Source organism: Sylvia atricapilla, chromosome 1 (assembly GCF_009819655.1).
Source record: "Sylvia atricapilla isolate bSylAtr1 chromosome 1, bSylAtr1.pri, whole genome shotgun sequence".
Taxonomy (NCBI): Eukaryota; Metazoa; Chordata; class Aves; order Passeriformes; family Sylviidae; genus Sylvia; species Sylvia atricapilla.
In genome coordinates, this window is record NC_089140.1 from 70,164,195 (window position 1) to 70,184,087 (window position 19,893).

The window sequence follows — 19,893 nt, forward strand, 5'->3', positions numbered from 1 at the left end:
GGAGTCATGGGATTTTACCTTTGGAACTGTTGGCAGGGGGATTAGGGCATTTGCAAGACTCCTTTTATAACACATTTTACAGGGAAGTGGTTGTAACTATATTTGAAAGTGAATGTAGGGGACAAAAAAAAAGTATGTCTGACATCACTGAAGTAGAGGGAATTGGATGTCTCTGTCAAGACTGGGATTGCAAGTTCCTTTTCTCGTACAAGACTTGGTGAGGGATGGTCATGCCTGCTGCAGGGCAGAGGCTGAAATCCCCACCTCAGTTGCACTTTGGTAAATGGCAAGACCTTAGCGTCATGTCTTCAGCCTAGGTTTTGGTGGATGAACAAAATTAAAAAGGAATGCATTGGATTTTATAAAATACTTCCAAGTTATAGTTTTGCTGGGCTTTTTTTTTTGCCCCCTCTCTCTCTTTTTGACCTTGGCAAGGATTCTGTGTGCTCCTCAATGCTGTGAGTTCAGACGTGCTTACCTTTATAAGGTAGCAATAGACTCACTGAAGTCTCTGACTTCCAGGGAAGCAGAATGAGAGGGCTCAAGCAGAAAGTGAAACTCTTAAAAAACACAAATGCAACAGAGCAGCTTTCTTTCATTTTCCGAACTGAGCATAATGCAAAAAGTAAACAGTTGGCACAAATTACTAATACAGGTTTGCCAGGAGGCTGATCAAAACCACACTGAATTCAGCAGTATGTTTTGCACGAAGTTCAACAGGTTTTTTGCATCAGACCCGTTGCAAGGTAGAGAAGGATATTTTTTGAAAGAAAAGTGCCATTTGAAAAAATGTGGAAAATTCTCCTGCTCTACCTCCTACATGTTTCTATTGTCAAACAGTCACTGATCTTATTTTAGACTTGACCTTCGTGTTCTTTCCACAGCACACAGGCTGAATGACATGTTATTCAAGTTCTCAGACAATATTATGATATATCTGCTTTTATATTTAGCTGTAACTTTTATTCTCCTTATAAACAAACCCACCTAATGCAACCACCACCTATCCAGGGAAAGTATTTCCATTCCCCTTGGCTTAATTTGGACAAATTTGGCATGAAAACATTCAATAGTTCCATAATAACCTTTGCAACAGGATGCCTGCTGTGCTGACATGCAGGTCTAGAGCGACTTGTACCATGTGCCAGGAAATTGCATTCTTAAGAAAAATCTAGACATAAATTCTGAACAATCAACACTTAAATTTTGAGAAGTCTGGCAGCAAGCTGTTATCTGCCTCATGGGTTTTCACTTTAATGACTTTTTACTTTCTGAGTACTGCCTCTCTGTCCTTTATGCAGACTGTATGCCCTCGGCCCAAATAAGCTGAGCTTTGGAGAATGGAGAGAGGGGGCGATTCCCTCTTGTCACTGTTGTGCATTCCAGCACTGCACCTTGACATGGCAGGATGGCTTTTCTTACCAAAAGAAAGCAGAGTTTAGCTGGAAGTTACATAAATGGGCATTTAGCTCTCAGTGGGCATTCACACAACTGCTGGGCTGCAGTGCAGTTCAGCCTTGCCTTCCCACCTGGCAAGCTGGAAAGAGGATGGAGGATGGGAAGGATGAATTTGATGGATTAAATTCCATCAAATTCATTTATCCTAAATCAGCTAGGGGCATCTTTGCCCTGGGACAGATGGTTTGTTGAAATATGAGGGGACTGAAGACAGGGAAGAAAAGGTTCTCCCTGGCTTGAGGTCTCTGAACACTTCATTCTTTTTTGCTCATCTCACTGAAAATGGAGCAAGTGAAGTGAAGCAGCATCATACAGATGCCTATTTTCCAGAACTTCTGCCCTGTTGCAAGCTTGGACAAAGGCTCCACGATTCTCAAACATTCCCCAAACCTCCATTGTTCCTACTTAAGAGAGCAACAGCAGGGCTGGAAGACCTTTAGGTGCCTCTCTGCCAAGACCTCCTAGGTGTGCACTGCACGTTACATCAGCAAGAAAAGGATGGTTGTAGATCCCTGAGCTTTGCTGCTAGGAGATTGCAAGAAAAATGGTCAAGACACACATAGCACCTTAGGAAAGAAAAAGCCTGCTGTTTTTTGTGATGAATTCAGTAAAGCAAAGGGCCAATTTAATCAGCAAAACATTAAATGGGATTCTAGGAGGAGGCAGGGGTGGGGGTGGGGATGTTCCATGAACTTGAAGCAAAATGAAGGGCTGCAAAACCGTGTGAACTGAACCCCATCAGGGAAGGCTTACTAAGACTTGAGCCAGGAAAAATTACAGAGTTCTATAAATAGCTAAATTGAAAATTGAATGAGTTCGTGTGTGTGGATGCACACATCTATCTATGAGGTCATGTGTGTAACAGAAATACAGTAGTACTTCATGTGTCGAGGTTTTTTTAAGTAGTGGAAAATGTTTTAATGATTTTTTTTCTTTTTTTAATTTTTTCCTAGAGACAGTACATTATGTTCTGTCCTTAGGGCCAAAAAGACAAAGTGCCTATTTTCATGAGGAATCCTACAGAAGGAGGAAGGGAAAGTATTATGCAGTGAAGCAAGAGTATAGTAGCCATTCCACAGTGATTACACATCCAAGCAAAGCCTGCACTAGAAAACTCAAAAATATATTAGAAGCGGAAAACAAGATGTGTGAAGTGTTTCCTATTCCCTCCCACACTTAATGACAACCAAGCAAGCAAGGAGGTGGTCATGGAGTTTAAATTTAACCCCTTGTATTTGATAACACTGTATTTCAGTGGCAAGCAAGCATGTTATGTACACACTAGATTGAGGACTTCCTCTGCTTATTAATTTTGCTCCCTCAGAACTTTCAGTTATTTTCAGTATGTTAAAATAGTCCAGACACAAACCAGAAGTGGCTGGAAGCACTAAATAATGCAGCAGACTTTGAAGAACTAAGGTAGTTTAAATGAATCCCAGCCTGAGAAGCTCCTTAATTGACGTACAAAACTGTTTTAGTTCTGCACTAGTAATTTGTGATTCCAAGTCTGACCCCCCCCTTTACTTTTTAATACCTTTCATTCATCCTGTGATGGCCAAATGATGAATGGAATCAATCTTCTGGGAAAAAAGAGCACTTTTCCATACAGAATTCAGATGAATTGAAGAATCTGTGCAGTTGTTCAATTTGATTTAAGAGCAAGATGCAGTCTGGAGTGGTAATGCCCTCATACCGTGAGGGAATCAACTTTGTATTCGAGTCCCCTTTGCTGGCTTGTTTAATCGTTTATGATAACATCAGTAGCTTGGTAAATGATGTAATGGGAGTTAAATCAGGATGACCAACATAAACATCTGTCAGTGCATGTGAACATTTGATGTATGACCCCAGGGCCCAGTGCAGCAGTCAGTATCTTGGCAAGCAGTCCTTGGACATCCGCGTCAGTCGAGGTTTCAGGAGCGCACGCCGCAGAGGATCCGTGTCCTGTGCTCTGTGCCCGTGACAGGGTATGTGATCTGGCTGCTGGGTGTCGGGTGTAGCACTTGGCAGCAGGTCCCCTCCTCGCTGTGGGCACAGCTCACCCCAGTGCCAGGGGTCAGGCCAAGGCATCGGCATCACAGCGCTTCTCCCAGTGAGCCTCAGCTGGCGCTTGGTGCTGGGCAGGCTCCTGCTGGTCCTCTGAATGCAGGAGGGTTTTACGGAGGTAACCAAGGTTGCCCTGAGTAGTCACGTAGTTTGAGATTCACAGTCCAATTTGCACCCAAAAAAAATCTGCCTTAGTGTTTTGTGAACATAATTTCAGAGGAGTGATTTCCCAGGCTTGGATTATGGTGGTGTTATTTTCATTCAAAATCATCTTGTCATCATGTTCTTGCATAGATTTGTAATTTTCTGAAAGCAAGCTGGCTGGTATGTTCACGCTGCTCATAAATCTTTTTTTAAAACTTTTTTCTTTTTAATGGAAGTCATGTGGGAAGCTAAAAGTGTCTAATCCAGACAAACATGTAAGTTTCTGGATGTGTTTGCCCTCCGCAGAAATGGACAGAAAGAATATGAAAAAAAATGTGTTACAGAGGAAGCGCAGAGCTAGGGGAACTCTGCCTGTTAGATTTTAGATTAAATTGTTCTTGGAAGGCAAAGTCTTTGTTGCAAAGGTAACACAGGTGAGAAATGCCGCAGTGGAGAGTACAGGGGGATGGGTGCTTGTGGCTCCTTGGTCATCAATGAGCCTCAGTAAGCAGACATGAAACTGTGGTTGGTCCCGTGTGCTCACCCACGCTGAAAGCAGCTTTGCTTTAACGTGTGGAGATACGGGAGAACTCTTCCCATTTATGCTATGTCTTTGCTGTTATAAAAGTGGTTGCTTTCACACAAAAATTAGTCATATTTAGCTATTTTACTCCATTTTAGTCACTTCAAGGTACTGCATGCTTGTAATTGACTTCAAGAAGAGTCTTCTGTCAGTCAAGAGTAAGTACCTGGAGTTGCAGAACACAGACATCCTATTGCCTTGAGTTTTCAAAAGAGAGCTGGCAGCACCTCTTGTTTTTTATTATGGATATAATATATAGAATCTGTTTGCAAAGAGAAGGAATAAGTTATGTATTCTGTAGTTATTAGTATTTTTTTAGATGAAATGCAAGCCATTCAGAAATGCAACTTAAGCTCCATTACTTCAAAATAAAGCAATAGAAATAAATATAATTGCAAGCTAAAATATTTTATCCCTTTAAAGAGGCACTGCCAGCTTTAAAAATGATCGTAATTAGCTGGATATGTTAAAATTAAAAGTGCCAGAACACCACACAGTTATTCAAAATGAGAAAGAAGACTGGAGAAAGAAACCACCCCTCCTTGCCAGCAGTTGTACACACATGCACCACACATGCCCAATTTGGTTTTTACAAAGTACGCTGTCGAGTGAATACTGTCATGTTCCCTGTTTAATCAGTTTCCTCTTTTATTTGTGCACTGTTGTATATAAAAGGAAATCTGCTTGTAAAGTCAGGCTGTTTAATAATTCATTCAAAAATGATTAGAGTTCAAGGAGAAAGTTGTTCCTTTAAATGACTGAACCAAACAGGAAAAAAACCAGGGGTAACAAGAGGTTGAAATTCACTTCTCCCAGGATTATGTATGGTATATTTAAATTCCATGTTCAGATCTAAGCATTTGGCTTAAAGTAGAATGTCAGCAGTTATCATCTTTATTTGGGTCCTCCTTTATTCCCCTTTTGGGTAAATTTTGTTTGTTCTGGTTCTTCAAAGGTGCTTTCTTAGGCAGTAAGATAAGAAAGATGATTTTTTTTTTCTTTTGGTCTTTACATGTACTGTGTCTTCCCAAAACATGCTGAAAAATCCCAGTTGGAATTATTTTTGCCAGCGGTAGTTTTCATCTTCTCTTCCGACTATGCTCTACAGGGTAACCCAGTACCCGTCCCTGGGAAATGTGCCCTCTGTGGAGCTGGGTGCTGGGCTGGCAGGGGGGAGGATGGACTGGCAGTGAAGGAGCTGGTGGGTGGGGTGGCAGGGCTCAGGACTGGCCAGGCTTCAGCCCTCGGGGTGATTGTGCCTCTGCTTTGGGAAAGGGCTTGCAGTGGGTTTTTTGTTCAATGTTTTCCCTCCTTTCTCTTGTGCAACAAAACAACTACCAAGGGCCTGGATTCAACAATGTGTTTAGACCAGAAACTTCCCTTTGAAATCCCTGTCAGCACTTTCCCAACATTAGCTAAGGCAATGAAGCAACAGAGCATGGGGACAGTGAAGCAGAGATGAGAGCCTGTGCATTGTACTGACTCCGGTCTCCAGAACTGTCCACGTGGCCCCAGAAAGGCTCTTTCTATTAATGGGAATATTTCCTTCAACTGCTTTGCTTTCCAGAAGCAGCCTAACCAGCTGTGACCCGCACTTGCAGTATTTGCTGGGGGCTGTTTCCCTGAGTGCTGCTCAGAGCTTGCATGGTGAAACACAAACCTTTCCAATCAGGGGAGGCTCAGCTGGGGTGGTCTGCACTTCCTCCATGCAAGTCCAGTCTGTTTGCATGTGATTAGCATGCTTGAGGGATGCTGCTGTGCCTTGCATTTGGACTCTTGTCCTCCTGAAGCCACTCTAGAATGAGCGGAGCAGTGACATCCAAGTCACTCGAGTGTGATGATCCCACTTAGATGTGACTGAAAGCCAAAAGGTGATAAAGGCGTGAAGAGGAGGAGAGAGAGTGCTTTTCAGATAGCACTCTGGTCAGCAGAGCCAAGGATATTTATAGGTCAATGTCACACATATGGTCAGGAACACCTTGGTCATGGAAATACATCATCTCATTTCTCGAGCGGGAACAGCCTTTATCCATGCCCCTGGTATCACATAAGATGATTCAAGTCTCGACTTTAGATGTCTCAGCATGGGAAGGAGTTTGGTACGTTCCAGCAGTGTCATTGGGATGTATCCACCTTGTTGTAAGTGACAGAGGGACCCTGGACCTAGTGGTGTCTTGGAGGAATGGGCAAGTGGCAGCTGGCGGTGGCCTGCAGGCAGATAACCATGCTAGGTACAGTACCAGCAGATGGTGCTGAAGAATGGATAGCACAGTTCCCACATTTTGCAAGGGCCCATTAAGACTTCTTGTGGCATTTTGGGAGCTCCTTGCACACCGGCCTTTGTGTGGATGGTGGTATCGTCAGCTGGGCGCAACCTGGACCTTGAGCTCTGAGCCAAACAGATTATTGAGGACATCACAATTTTGGTTTCTCATGCTGCAGTAAAGATGTTGCGTGTTTCAGAATTGTGTATGTCGCCACTATGGCACTTCCTCTACCAAGCATGCCCTGAAACTGCTTGTTCACTGGTGGTAAACAGCGTTATTTAGCAGCTTACCCTAACACCCAACAGCTGCTCCTTTTCATTGAAAGGCCAGTGGTTATTGCCCTCCTGCTATTGCCTCTGCACTCTTCTGCGCTCACGTTCTTGTCTCAGAAGATCTGCAATTCTTGTGGGCATCATCCTAGTCCCAGTAGGCTCTCACTTGACCTTAATACAATTTAAGTCAGATTCGAAGCCATCTTTTTTTCACCCCGGGTGGTGTCCTACTTGTTACAGATCAGAAATGCTGGAGTTCATAATTGAGTAGGTCATTGCTATAATGTTTTCCATTTGAAGTAGGAAACTGTCTGAATGAAAGGAGAGAAAAGTAGAATTTGAGATCGTTTCATGAAAGATAGATTCTGTATTTTACAAGTTTAATTATGACTGATTTTCCAGTTCTAGCTTTATATGCTTTTAATGTTGAGTCTAAATTAGGCCACAGGAAAAGGATGGTCTATCTTCAAAGAAACATTTAAGCTGATTGTGTTCTTCAGATTCACGGAAAACAGCTGTGGGTGTAGCACTAGCTCTCAAGTTCTCTTCCATGCTAGCACACAAGATGCGGATGCAAGCTGGATACTTCTGCTGTGTGGGAGGTTTGGAGGAGAGGCTCAATAAAACTGGTTGGCAAAATTACCACCAAAGCTGTAGAGCTGTAGGACCTTCTAGAGTACGGGAGCCAGGGGAAGTGGACAAGAGGAAAGGCATCCCACATCCTCCTCATGCAACTATGAAGCCTCTGATTTTCATGGGCAGGAACCACATTGCACAGATGGATGAATACATTCTTTTTCATTGCTGCCTGCCTGTTAAGAAAAGCTTCTTCAAGTACATAATTATCATTGCTTTGATTGAAATGCAACCTTGTATAGATACATACATATATTTATATATACACACGCACACACCACCACCACCACAGATGGAAGGTGATACCACAGGGAGATCTCCTTTGGAAAACAAGTGGTGGTTCTGCCAGCAGAGAATTTGATCTTTGTAAGATTTTGTAGTGACTGTTCCAATTTCTTAACAGCTTTTTATGCAGCTCATCCAGAAGTGTTAACCTCCACTGTTCATATTTGTAGTGACCTGTGCATAGTTGACTAACATCTCTCACTAGTTATAGCTTGACATTTTTGATGATGCAGATGTCCCATGATTTCTCTCCTCATGTGTTATTCAGAAATAGGTATGGAATAGCAAGTTGCTCCGGAACAAGTCCAAGAACCAGTAGTCTTTTTCTTTTTGAAAGAGGCCACATTGCTCCTCAACAGCCTTTTGGGTATTGCAGCACTGGTTTTGGCTGAGGAGGAACAGAGCACTCTTACTGCAGAGCAAAGAGTGGCAACTCGAGGAAGAATTCATAAATAGCTGCTCTTCAGTAATCCCACATGAAGCTGAGCTCTCTTCTTTCACTGTGTATGTGCTGCAGGGCTTGGTTTGGGCCTGCTGAAGACCTGTCCTCACAGTTTATGTTATGTAGTGGTTGTCTGAATGGTGACTTCAGAAGCACTTAGCTTGGCAGGCAAACTGAACAAGCTCTGTTTAAATTAACCACACAGGTACAGAAGGCCAGTTGATGTTTGGAATTGTCAGCAGATGATGTTGAGTAGATATTTTCAGCAAAATGGTTGTATGTTTCCTACTGCTTCAAAGCACAGATTCAGAGATGAGGATGGTTTGAGAATATTAAAAGTGCAGGGGTACAAGTGCTCATTTGTGAGGTGCCTCTATTTTGTTTGGGCAGGCACCTATTTGCTGCTTTGCCAGTGGTAACAGAAGGAATAGCTGGGCCTTGCAAAAACATGTGTTTCTCTCCTTTTGAGAAGCTCCAGCTCTTTCAGTAAATATTAAAAAAAAAAAAATTGGAAAACATCTTAATTGGTTTTGTGTTATGGGTTTCATCAGCACCTGGAAGAGGAATGCAGTTCATAATTTAAAATCTTTCCAGTCTCCCTTCCAGCACATGATGGTTGGTGTTTCTGAGAGTCTCTCTTCCTTTGGATGTCTGGACAGGTCCTGCAGCCCATTTGCTTGTTTTAAAGCTGAAAAGTAAAAGTCATTTTGAGTGGTATTCATTCTTCCTAATTTTCCTAATGCCTTGTCTCTGGGCAGGCTGCAGTGCCTTTGCCTGGAGGACTGGGGCGATGGGAGAGTAACTGCTGAGCCTCCCCAAAGCTCAGCCTCCCCAGAACTCCTTGTCCTGGCCCTGAACTGCAGCAGTGATCAGGCCTTGTGGGCTGCAGTTCTGCCCCAGAAGCCAAGCGTTTTTATGTGACTTTTTCTGCAGCAAATAACAGTATTTCAGTCCTTTGAATTACTCTTTGTCTCTTTGGACTTGCAAGTTACTGAGACGTAGGAAGCTTTCTTGTTTATTGTTGCCTCTCTCACTTTCACATGACTTTTTATTGAAGATCCAAGCACTTCTTCAGCAAAGTGTTAGATTCAACATTCTTTTTAAATTAAATGTGCTGAGGTGACCTAATCAGATGGTAGCTGGTTGACCACAGGAATGGGAACTACGATACTGTGTAATCTAGTTTAACGTTAATTCACTCTGTGACCTTAGGCAAACAGCTTAGTTGCTGCAAAATGGGAATGATAATTCCTTTTAAATGTTGACAGAAAGTTGAGTAAATAAGCAAGTTCTTCTCTCTGTGGGTCAGGCAGTCTTATTCTCAGAGGGACTTCAGAGCTTCCATTGTTTCAGATTACTTTGGAGTAACGGGATGTAGCACAGGCATCTGGATCACCGAGGACTCACTGTGTTTACCAATACTGATCCCCGTACCTCAGCTTTCTTGTGTGTATGTGGTTGTGTTTCAGGATGGAGTGAGGGACTCGTGGTGGTTGGGCTGGGTAATCATGGGGAAAAGATTCCAACCTGTGATTCCATAACTCCTGGCCTTGTCTCCAACGGCAGTGTCATTCACCATCTTACACCTCGTGGCATGTAAACACAAGACTCTTACACCTTGTGGCATGTAAACACAAGACGGGTGGACCTCTTACTTCCCCTTCAGGCAGGAATGTGGCACTCTGTTCCATGGTGGTTTTAGTTTTGCAGTAGTGCATCTTTATACTAAATAATGACAAAAATGAACTCAGCTCCGTAAAGTTAAGAGCAGCAGTGACTTCATTTGCCACCAATGAGTTTGCCTGAAATGTCCCATGAAGCCTAAAGCAGACTCCTTGCTGTTTAACATCCTGGTGACAAAACACTTCATGACAGCAGAGCAACCTTTACAGCTTTTCATTTCTCAATTGCATTTCTTAAACTTTGAAGTGCCATTTATTTTGATACCTGGTATTTTTCAGTCCACGCTTTTATTTGGTAGGAATAGCATTAAAGGCAGAAAAGCCTGTGGAAATGGTTAGAAGTTATTCCCAGAATGTAAATAACTTCCTAAATTTTGAGCTCTACAAGTCTGATGTGTTTTAAATGGCCTTTTAGAGAGCAAAATGAAACTCAGTGTGGCATTTAACCAACAGTTTACAGAGGTGCTAGTTATTCCACTTGGCTATATTTAGGAGTCCAGGAAACAACAATGACAAAAAAAATAGTGAAACACTCTTGCAAAAAAATTAAAGGAACAGTTTCAGCTATAAAACTGATGTCTGCAGCAAAAAACCACAGCTGCTAAATGTTACCAAATCATAATAATTGTGACAGAGTTACATCCCGATCTTTCTTTAAGACATCTTCACCCATGTGAAGGCCTCTTGATTTAAACAGGACTCAGCAGCAGCAGGGAGGTTTGTGTTAGAGGATCCTGGTAAAATCGGACTGCTCATGTAAATCAAGGCTTATTTTTGCATTCCAGAGGGTGAAAAAGTCACATGAGGGGAGTGAGATGCAAGATGTGTGAAGAAACCTTTATACAGCGACTCCACGCTGGGGAAGTCTCAGCTGGATGCTGTGCCCTGCTTCCAACAAAAAAGCAGTTGACCACTGTGAGAGGGAGTCTTGGGGACACCCCGTGGCTTGGGGAGCATCGTCTGCAAGGAAAATCAGAGCAAACCTGCTTGTTTGCTCCGTGAAAAAGTGCAGAAAGCTGAAGGATGGAAGGATAAGTCCTCAAATGAGTGAGGAGCAGACAGAGCAAAGGGACAAGAACAAAAGTGACAAAAAACACATAGGTGCGGGATCACTGCTAGCGTAATGAAACCTTACTTAGTGAAGATGAAACAGTAAAATTAATGTGTTTTAAGTGGGTGTAATTAGTTCCTCTTCAGAAAATGAAGTAGGTGAAGTACTTAAGCTGATATTTTGCACTCTGCCTTATGAAGTGATGTAACTTTTACCAATCTTTGAAATACTGATTGTGAATGAGTCAGTGTTTCTCAAGGGCTTTGGTCAGCTGTTCCCATTTACTGGTCTGGAATCTCACTTTTATCATCCAGTCTCTCTGAGTTTCCCCTCATGTGTTCAAAACCAAGTTAATGTCAGTATACCCAGAGACTGTCATAGTATCGTCGAGGCTGGAAATGAACTGTGATAGATGCTACTTAAATATATGGGGAGACAGAATTATCTGCTTTTGCAGGTCTGTAGTTGTATTGTTTTCCTGCTACAGTACGGTTCATTAGCACTGTGATTTCTTGTCACAGCACTTTTACAGCCCTAGTATAAATGCAGATTTATCATCAAAAGTGTATTTTTTGCTGTAAGAAAGGGCATATATTGATGCAAGCTTCCTTCCTTCACCTGCACTGCTCCCCAGGATGAGTGGTGTTTGCACCACGTGAGCTCACCTGTGCAGTGAAGTTGCCTGTTGACCTGGTCAGCTCTTCCTCCTGCTGACCCAACCTTAGCACAGCTTTGTGAACCCAAGAGATATTGCAGCCTAGAGGGCACCTGCTTGAAAAGGAACATCAGTGAGACAGCTGGACACAGACACTGTAATGTTGGGAAGGGAAGGGAATTTGTCTCACAGGACTGGTCTCAGCATCCTCCAGCCACGCCAGAGGGAGAGCCTGGGAACAACTGTGTTAAAGAGTGGATTCACTTTTAGCTCTCCTGTTTCTCCTCTGCGACTTTCACTGCTGTTCAGTGGTGATTGCTCGATGGGCAGAGCACCCCCTTTGCTCTGCTCTTGGGCAGGTAGCAAGTTATTCCATAAGCAAGCACTCTCTTTTGCCTGTCCTCCCTCCCGCCCCCGGCCCCTTGCCATGAGCAGGTCGGCAGCAGTGGTTGGAGGCATCCTTAATGAGGTCCCTAGCTGCTCGCTGGGCTGATTTGGTTGTAGTTTTTAATAATGCGAGGTTATTTTGTTAGCGGCTTTACTTTCCAAGTCTTTTCCCCCTTCCAGCACCCCTAGGTACAGCTCTACTGGATCAGTTACCATCTGCTCCAGTGTTTGCATTTAGCCTGCAGGGCCTGTGATCTCAGAAATATTTCCTGTAAATGGGATCTCTCATGCCAGGCCTGTCACACAATAGATATATAATTGGATATAACCTAAACTGAAAACAACAAACAAAAAGAAGAAAACTACATGTTGTGCCATACACAGCACGTGAGCCGGTCCAAAATGGGATACACTCCTTGTTTATGTCTGAAGCTGCTCTTTTATGTCTTTTTTATTCCCTTTTGCTGTTTAACAAAGTCAAATTAATGTAATAATTAAATTCCATGGTGCATTTTTTCCCTACTTACTCTGGAGCAGCTTGCGGTGTGCATGCAGAGCAGCAGTAGTGCCACAGCAAATGCAGTTGCTGGGTTTTGAGTCTTGATCCTGGTGTTGGATACCAGGTGGAGTCCATGTTGAAGTCACAAATCCTTCTCCTCCATGGTTTGGCTGTGTGCAGCATTTCTTGCTGGTTGGGAGGCAGGGTGATGCACCGCCTGGGAGCAAGGCTGTGCTCCGGGGGAAGCAGTAGGGAAACTGCAGGCGTCCAATCCCCTGGTCACTGAGAGCAAGGGTGAAGATGGCATCACTGATCCTTGCAAAGGAGAAAGAAGTGCAAAATTTCTTTCAATTCTGTATACTCATTTTGAAGGCCTCCTGAGCAGGGATACAGGTTTGTGTAAGATGCATGCTGCCCTCTAGTACAGCTCGCCGTTTGGATTTGCCAACCTTTCTGCAAGGAGGTGGAGGTGATGAAAAATATCTGATGCAATGAATCCACACCTAAACTAAAAAAAAAACCCTAACTGATTGTATAAATCAGAAATTGTTCACTGTGATTTTTCCCCTTGCTCATACTGTGAATTTTCTTCATCATTGCTGCAAGAAAAAACTGTGTGAGTTGTATTTGTGCTGTTATTCTGGTAGTAATGAGCTTACAAATATTTTTTTCTGTTTTGTTGGAAACTGCAAATGCTCTACTCTAGTCAGAGATTGCAAAAGCTGCTCTGCAGAGCACTGCAGAACATAAAAAAAAAAAATTGAATTCAGCTTCAGTCAAGACCAGTAATTGGTTTTCATACCAAAAAAAAAAAAAAAAAATCCCCAACCAAAAGCTGTTCATTTGTCTCTGGAAGATAAAAAAAAAAAAAAAAAAAAAAGCCCAGAGTTTGGATTTGATTGCCCTCCCGCTAAAGTAATAACAGTAATCCTAATAAGCAGGCAGATTTATAAATTTTCCCCAACAGACAGTGCCATGGTGTTATACTAACTTTGGTTTATTTATGACAAATGCAGTCTAAAGCACCAGAAATATAAACCTTGAATCCTTTTAAATTCCAACATAAAAGGATTACATTTTATCAATATAGCTTATCTCCTAGCACTCTGCCTTTTTTATGAACCCACAAAACATGCATTTTGTCTTCTTTTCTGCTTTTTTTTTTTTAAACATAGCCAGCAATTTCTAAATCAAGAATACAGTCGTAATGCTAGTGCCATTTTTGGCAATAGGCTGTTTTATTGATTTCCATAATGCTGGCATTTCATCAATAACAGTAGAATACAGGCCCATAAATTCACCCTTCCCCCCAAAAAAAGTGGCCTGATCTTTCAGAGCAGCTTCCCTTTGCCTTTGAGTTGAACTGTAGGTTTAGTAGTTCAGGAAAAAAAATCAGGTTTGATGAGCCTTAAAGAAACAAATAAACCAAGCCAGAAGCAATCAAAAGTACATGCGAGTTCATAAAAAGTGAGCCTTGGTTTCTTTGTCTAGAAGATTAACACTTCCTCAGGAGGGCTGTAATAGGATTGAGCCTTCCCCGTGGTACTTCAAAGACATGTGCTCCTGAAGACTTTTGCTGAGTAACTTACGGTATTGTTGGAAGCTTTGCCTTTGCTTTCCTTCTGGTTTCTTTCAATACTTCGAGGAAGATCTGAACTGAGGATCATGTTACTCCTCCTTATTTTTATCCCCCAAACATTTTCCCTCTTCTGTATGCAAATTTCGTATCCTTAAAGAAAAAAAACATAAAGTAAGTTGTCTAACAGTTGGAGATTTTAAAACATAAATACCCATCTCTTTCATGTTACTACTTCAATACTTCCACATGTCATATTTTTGCATTTAATGCTGTATAGTGAAATACTTTCCTTTCTTTTAATTCAAAGAGACCCAGAGCGTGTAATTTTGTCACATTCCCAGCACTGCTCTTTCTCCAGGAGAACATGCTGTAAGCTGTGATTTCCCAGGCACTTTGTGCAGAGTACTGTGTTCAGCTCTTGATGTTGTGACGTGTTATCTCCTTTTTTCTGAACTTGAGCTCTTTTCCCCACCTTGGTTCAGATGCTTAGGCTGCTTTCCATGGTAGTGGAAACCTTGAATACCATCAGACTGAAGGCAGAGAAAACCACTCCCTATAAATGTTAACTGCTGGCCTGGAGACAGCCACCGTTCTGCACTTAAAGTAAAGAAAGGAGCTGTGTTAGGTGGGAGAAGCTGGTCTTGTGTGTGGGTAGGGATGCTCTTCTGGTTTGGCTCCATAGCTAATAGATCCTACCTCCTTGGGTTGGGCTGCCTTGAAAAGTGAAGTTGTGGTGACCCAGCAAGTTCCCTAGCTCCCTTTGTGGTGCCCGGCTGGGCTCTCTGGTTCTCACTATGGGTCTTACAGAGAAATGAAGAGCCCATGTCCTGCTTAAATGCTTGCAATTGCTGTTTCTGGATCAGACCATGGGTTGATGTGCCTGAAGTCAGGCAGGGAGCAGAGAATCAGGCCCAGGTATGTGCAGTCTTGGGTCAGTTGGCTGAACCACAGGAGGAAACTTCCTCTCGATGCCTCTAGGAGAAACCAAGTAAAGAACCAGAAAGTCCCCAAGCATCATGATAGTTTACTTCTTTTTCTTTCTATGACAGGTTTGGCTCTTCCACTGATTGAAATGAATGGGATTAGACAGGGAACACCATTTATGATTTAATTTCTCACTTTGAATGTGCTGTCAACCTCAGTAATTCTATTGCCAGGATTTCTCATAAAGCATCTTGGTATGCTAGTTAATACATTTAAATCTACTTAAAAAGCCCCTCTCTCTCAAGAGCAAATGGAGCCCTGCTTAGCATTCCTTATCAGCTTGCTTAAGGGGGAGGAAAAACCAGTTGTCCTTGCTGTATTGGCTGCAAGAGGAGTTGCATTCTTACTCCATGTACTTTACTAATTTGTAATCTTTAACTAGCTTTTTTTCCATGTTCTAGAGATTCAGTTGTTTTAGTATCAGCTTTGACTAATAATGTGGTGCAGCAGCTGCATTTCGATGACCACAAATAAGCAACCAAAGTTGTAGACTAATTCTGGTAGTCAGAAGTACCCAAGCAGAAGTTTCCTGCCCACATTCATGTAAGCCTCAGTGAAACAGTCCCCTCTGCCCAGCCTCTGGGCCTGCTTGTCACCTAAGCCATTACCAGGAAACATTAAACAAGCCATGGAAAGTCCCCTTTTGCTGGCAATTCTCACATTACTAAGCAGCACACAGGGGCTCCAGCTAAAGGATGAATAGTCCCAAAGTTTGCCAGTGTGGCTTCCTGGCTATGGCACTTGTCACTGGGAGGGCATTGAGGGCTTTTTGGAGCAACTGCGTGGGGTGGGACACACTTATTGTCCTCACCCATGGGAGAAGGGGTGGTGGGTGCCTGGGGTGGCCCCGTGCTGCAGCTGGTGACATTGTCCAGGTGGGACCCAGCATGCAGCTATGGCCTGTGTGATGGAGGGGGAACAGACGGTGTGTCACTGACTTCTTTTTAAGTCAGGAATGGGCTCCTGGTTTATTGCAGTCCTGTAAATTCTGCCTTTGCTTGCTATAAATTAACCGCCGTATTAAGTGCAAAGTCCAGAAATAAAAGGACATAAATAGTTGCATTTGAAAGCTGTATCATCGTCTGTAGATGTTTAAGTGGGGATTTTATCCGTTAGATTAGAAATACCACTTATCTCATCCTTCTGGATATTTTCACTACCCTTCTAACTTGGAGATAAATATCCCTTAATGGTGTTTTTATGTGTTTTATTTCTTTTTCCATGATGATCAGATCAGTTCTGACTGAAAATGAAGCCAATTATCAAGAACAATAAATAAAAAAGTGCGTGTTGCTCCTTCTGCAGTGAAAGAAAGAACAGTAAGTTAAGACAAAACAAATTTGGTTGCCAAGTCCAAGTACCAAAGGCAGCAAGGAGAACTCAGGCCCCGTCCTAATTAAAGAGATCTAAACACAATGAAAACATATTGTACTGATGTCATATGTTAAAATATTTATAATTGCACAAAAAGGAATTGAAGCCTATTGAAAACATTTACAGAGCTCGCCGTTTCTGCAAGCTAAAGAGAAGAGGGACCAAAAGGGACTGGTTTTGCTCAGCTGTGAAAGTTTTGCTCTTCAGGTTTTTCCTGTGAGGTCCAACATTACCTTGCCACTTCCTCTTATCAGTCACTAAGATAAGCGAAGAGCACTGCTGACATTGTATCTGAAGGCAGGAGATGGTATCTGTCAGGAATTGCTGTTTCTCCTGGGCATTGCATTGCAGTTGCCTCTGCTGGAATAATTTCAGCTGCCGGGAAGCCACTTGTGACGCGGGGGCCCTTCATACGGATCCAGAGTGCCAGGCTGGGTCTTGGAAGGCCAGGGGCTCCCAAAAGGAGAGGGTGTGGAGGAGGAGAGCAAAGCAGGGACCCTCCTCAGATACATTTACCAGACTCAAGATTTGGCAAAAAGACATACCTTTGCCTGCTTGCCGCAGGGAAGCTGACGTGTGGGAAGCCACGCTCCCTTTTCAGCAAAACCAGAGAGGCAATGGGAAGAGCCACAGCCATATGTGGAGAGATCTTGAAAATGCTGGCAAGTCGGGCCGAGCCAGTTTTCTGTAGCGGTGTGTGGCAGGGGTAGTGGGCAGAAGCCACTGCAGTGCTCTGGAAGTCAGCTGGCTAAACGTGAATCCACCTGAGTGCCTTGTGTGAACAAGATTTCCTCGTATATGTTCCCACAGAAGCCTATTGCAGATGTGCTCACTTAAATACTTTCTGTAGTATAAAAATAGGCTTTTGGCTGCACACCATGTACTCATTGGAGAAGGAACTTTTCAACTGTGGCTTAATTTAATATCTTCCTTGTTTGTGTTTATGTTCCTTGATATTGATTTCCATGTTTTTCTCCCTCAAATGCTGGCGAGATCCTTTTATAAGTAAATAATGCAAGCATGTTTCTAAGTTTCTCTAGTATTAAAGAGCTTTATGGCAACATATGGACAAATTGAGGCTTCTTACTAACATATCAAAGAGGAACGTTTATTAGTTAATGATTTTATTAGGAATTCATGTTGCACCAGAAAGGTGATTGGAACTTGAAATATTTGAAGCATCATTTTAGGGAAATAAGAGTATCTTTGTTTAGCTAGTTAATGTCTACCTATGGTATTTAATATGAAACGAAAAACCAGCTTGTCAATCATACAAGAGAGGAAAAATGTCGCTACCTCTGTGGAATTATTAATGAGCCAAGAAATGCTATTGCATTTCTGTCTGACTTTGCTCTAGTTGGAAAAATTGACACTTTTTGTCAGAGAGAGATTGATGGCTCTGCAGGAGTTCAGGAAAGAACAAAAGCATGTTAGTGGGGGGGTGCTAAAAAGGACATGTATGAGGAAAGATGCCTGTTGTTTTTCTAAGCAGCTGTGGGTCATGGTGAGGGGATGCACTAACCCTACACTTGACCAGGGTTACCCAGTAAGGGCAGCTTGAAGGTTAAGTCAATTCCAGGCCAAAATCCATGTCTGTGGGTAATGGTGGGGCTGTCCCCAAGGTAATACCCTTGCTAGGGAGTGGAGACAGTGGCTGGAGCATGGTGCCACACGAAGGTGGCTCCATGGCTTTCAAGCGGTGTGGACGGAGTTCAGCCATGGGTGGCTGAAGCCACTGACTCTTGGTGAGCACAACTCGTGTAACGAGGGCTGACAGTCAGAGCACAGCAGGGGCAGAAATTACATTGAAAATGCCAAAATTTAGCATAAGTGCCAAGGAAATCTTGCTACGTTAAGGGCTTTGAGCATTTAGTATTGCCTCCTCAGGGAAGTGAAAGATGGCAAGCAGTTCGTAAAACACGAACGTAGATTGCTCTCTTAAAGCCAGACCAAGGAGTGATGACCCCAAAAAGGGATGGATGATGGCTTAAGCCTCTGAAGTATACACTCTCTCTCCCCCTCACAGCAGCGGTTCCGTGTCTGTGGCACACACATGGCCGTGTTACCCCAGTCTAAATAGCACCTGACTCTTTCTTGGTCAGAAGGTTTGGGGATCACTTGATGGCTTTTGTCTTTTTCTCTCGAAGCAGTGCACAGCCAAAGCCATGTGATGGCTCGTTTCTCAGAGGTTCCTGACCCAGGTTTTCTGTCGGCGCTCCTGACAGGGTGCTGCTGGTGCCTGCTTTCCAGGAGGCCAGCCCAGGGCCCCAGCGCAGCTCTTGGCTGGAGCAGCGTGGTGGCTTGCCCTGCCCATTGAAGCAGACCTTAGCTTGCCCTTCTGCTGCAGAAGTCTCGGGCTCTGTTCTCTATTTACTCCTACAACAACTCAATTAGTTTGATGGAAATGAGATGTCAAAATGCCCCAGGCTTCAGCGACTTACCCAATGTCACTCAGAAAGCTTTGGCAGGGCGGCTGCCTCCTGAAATCTGCGTGCCCTGCAGCAATGGGCCATTTCTCCTCCTCACCTTCAAAGACGGCTCTGCCGAGTGGGAGTCTGAGGCATTCAAGGGACAATTACAAAAAATGGCTTGTTTATTTAACTTTCTAACAATTTAATCAACATCCTATTATTCTAAGGAAGTTTAGATACGGCTCTATTTTTTTTCCTCTTCCTTAATTCAGCTTGACATATGCACTCCTGAGGTCAATCCTTTTACACAAAGCTTCAGCCTTGGCAAGATAAATCTAGACTAACACAGAATAAACATATTTATATGATTTGTTTAATAGTGTATGGACATATTCCTACAATTCAGTGCTTGGCAATTAAGGCTTACTATAAACGTAATTTGACTATAGGGCAAAAATCTCCTTACTTACATTCAAATACTGCATGTGAGACCTGCCTAGCTGACAGATTACAGAGCAGGTTTTAAAGTGGACATGAAAAGAATGCCAAATTCAGCTTTCCTGGCAATAATTGCCATGGAAAGAAGCTGGATTAGAGCAGCTGGAATAAAAAGTCAAGCACTAAAAGAAAAATGCTAATTACCGGTTTCTCTAATCATGTAAAATAAATGTTTTATGACATTTTAATATGACGCTTTTAGCCTTTCCTACTTTGTCAGTGCCAGCATCCTCTGAGCAGCTCATGGATGCTATAATTATGTGCTCTGAGCGATCAGCTGCATTGTGCCTTACCTGGCTGATTCAAGCTGAGCTGGAGACATCGTATTCTGACTCAGTACTGTACCAACCACCACTCAGTGGGAGGCAGAAATGAGGACACCTAAACAGAACCTCCTAGCATGTACTGCAAGCTTTTGGAGGGGGATTTTTTCTGGAAATCAAGCCTTGGGATCCATAGATGAGCTTTGCATCTGAGATGTTTCAACTTGATAAAGTATCTGAATGCAGGCTCTTGATATGGCTTATTAAAGATATATGGGCTAGTCATAATGTCTGGATATAAATTTAGACTTTCACAAAGTTTAGGAGCAATAGGATCCCAGATTTAGTGCCCACCCTGCCCCTTCAGTAAGATGAAA

At 43.0% G+C, this 19,893-nt stretch overlaps 1 protein-coding gene across 1 annotated transcript in view; it reads left to right on the forward strand.

Annotated features, from left to right (window-relative positions):
- The window catches only part of BCL2 (BCL2 apoptosis regulator), a 92,537-nt gene that overhangs the window by 14,082 nt on the left and 58,562 nt on the right, over nt 1–19,893 (forward strand). The gene's annotated exons all lie outside the window — the stretch shown is intronic.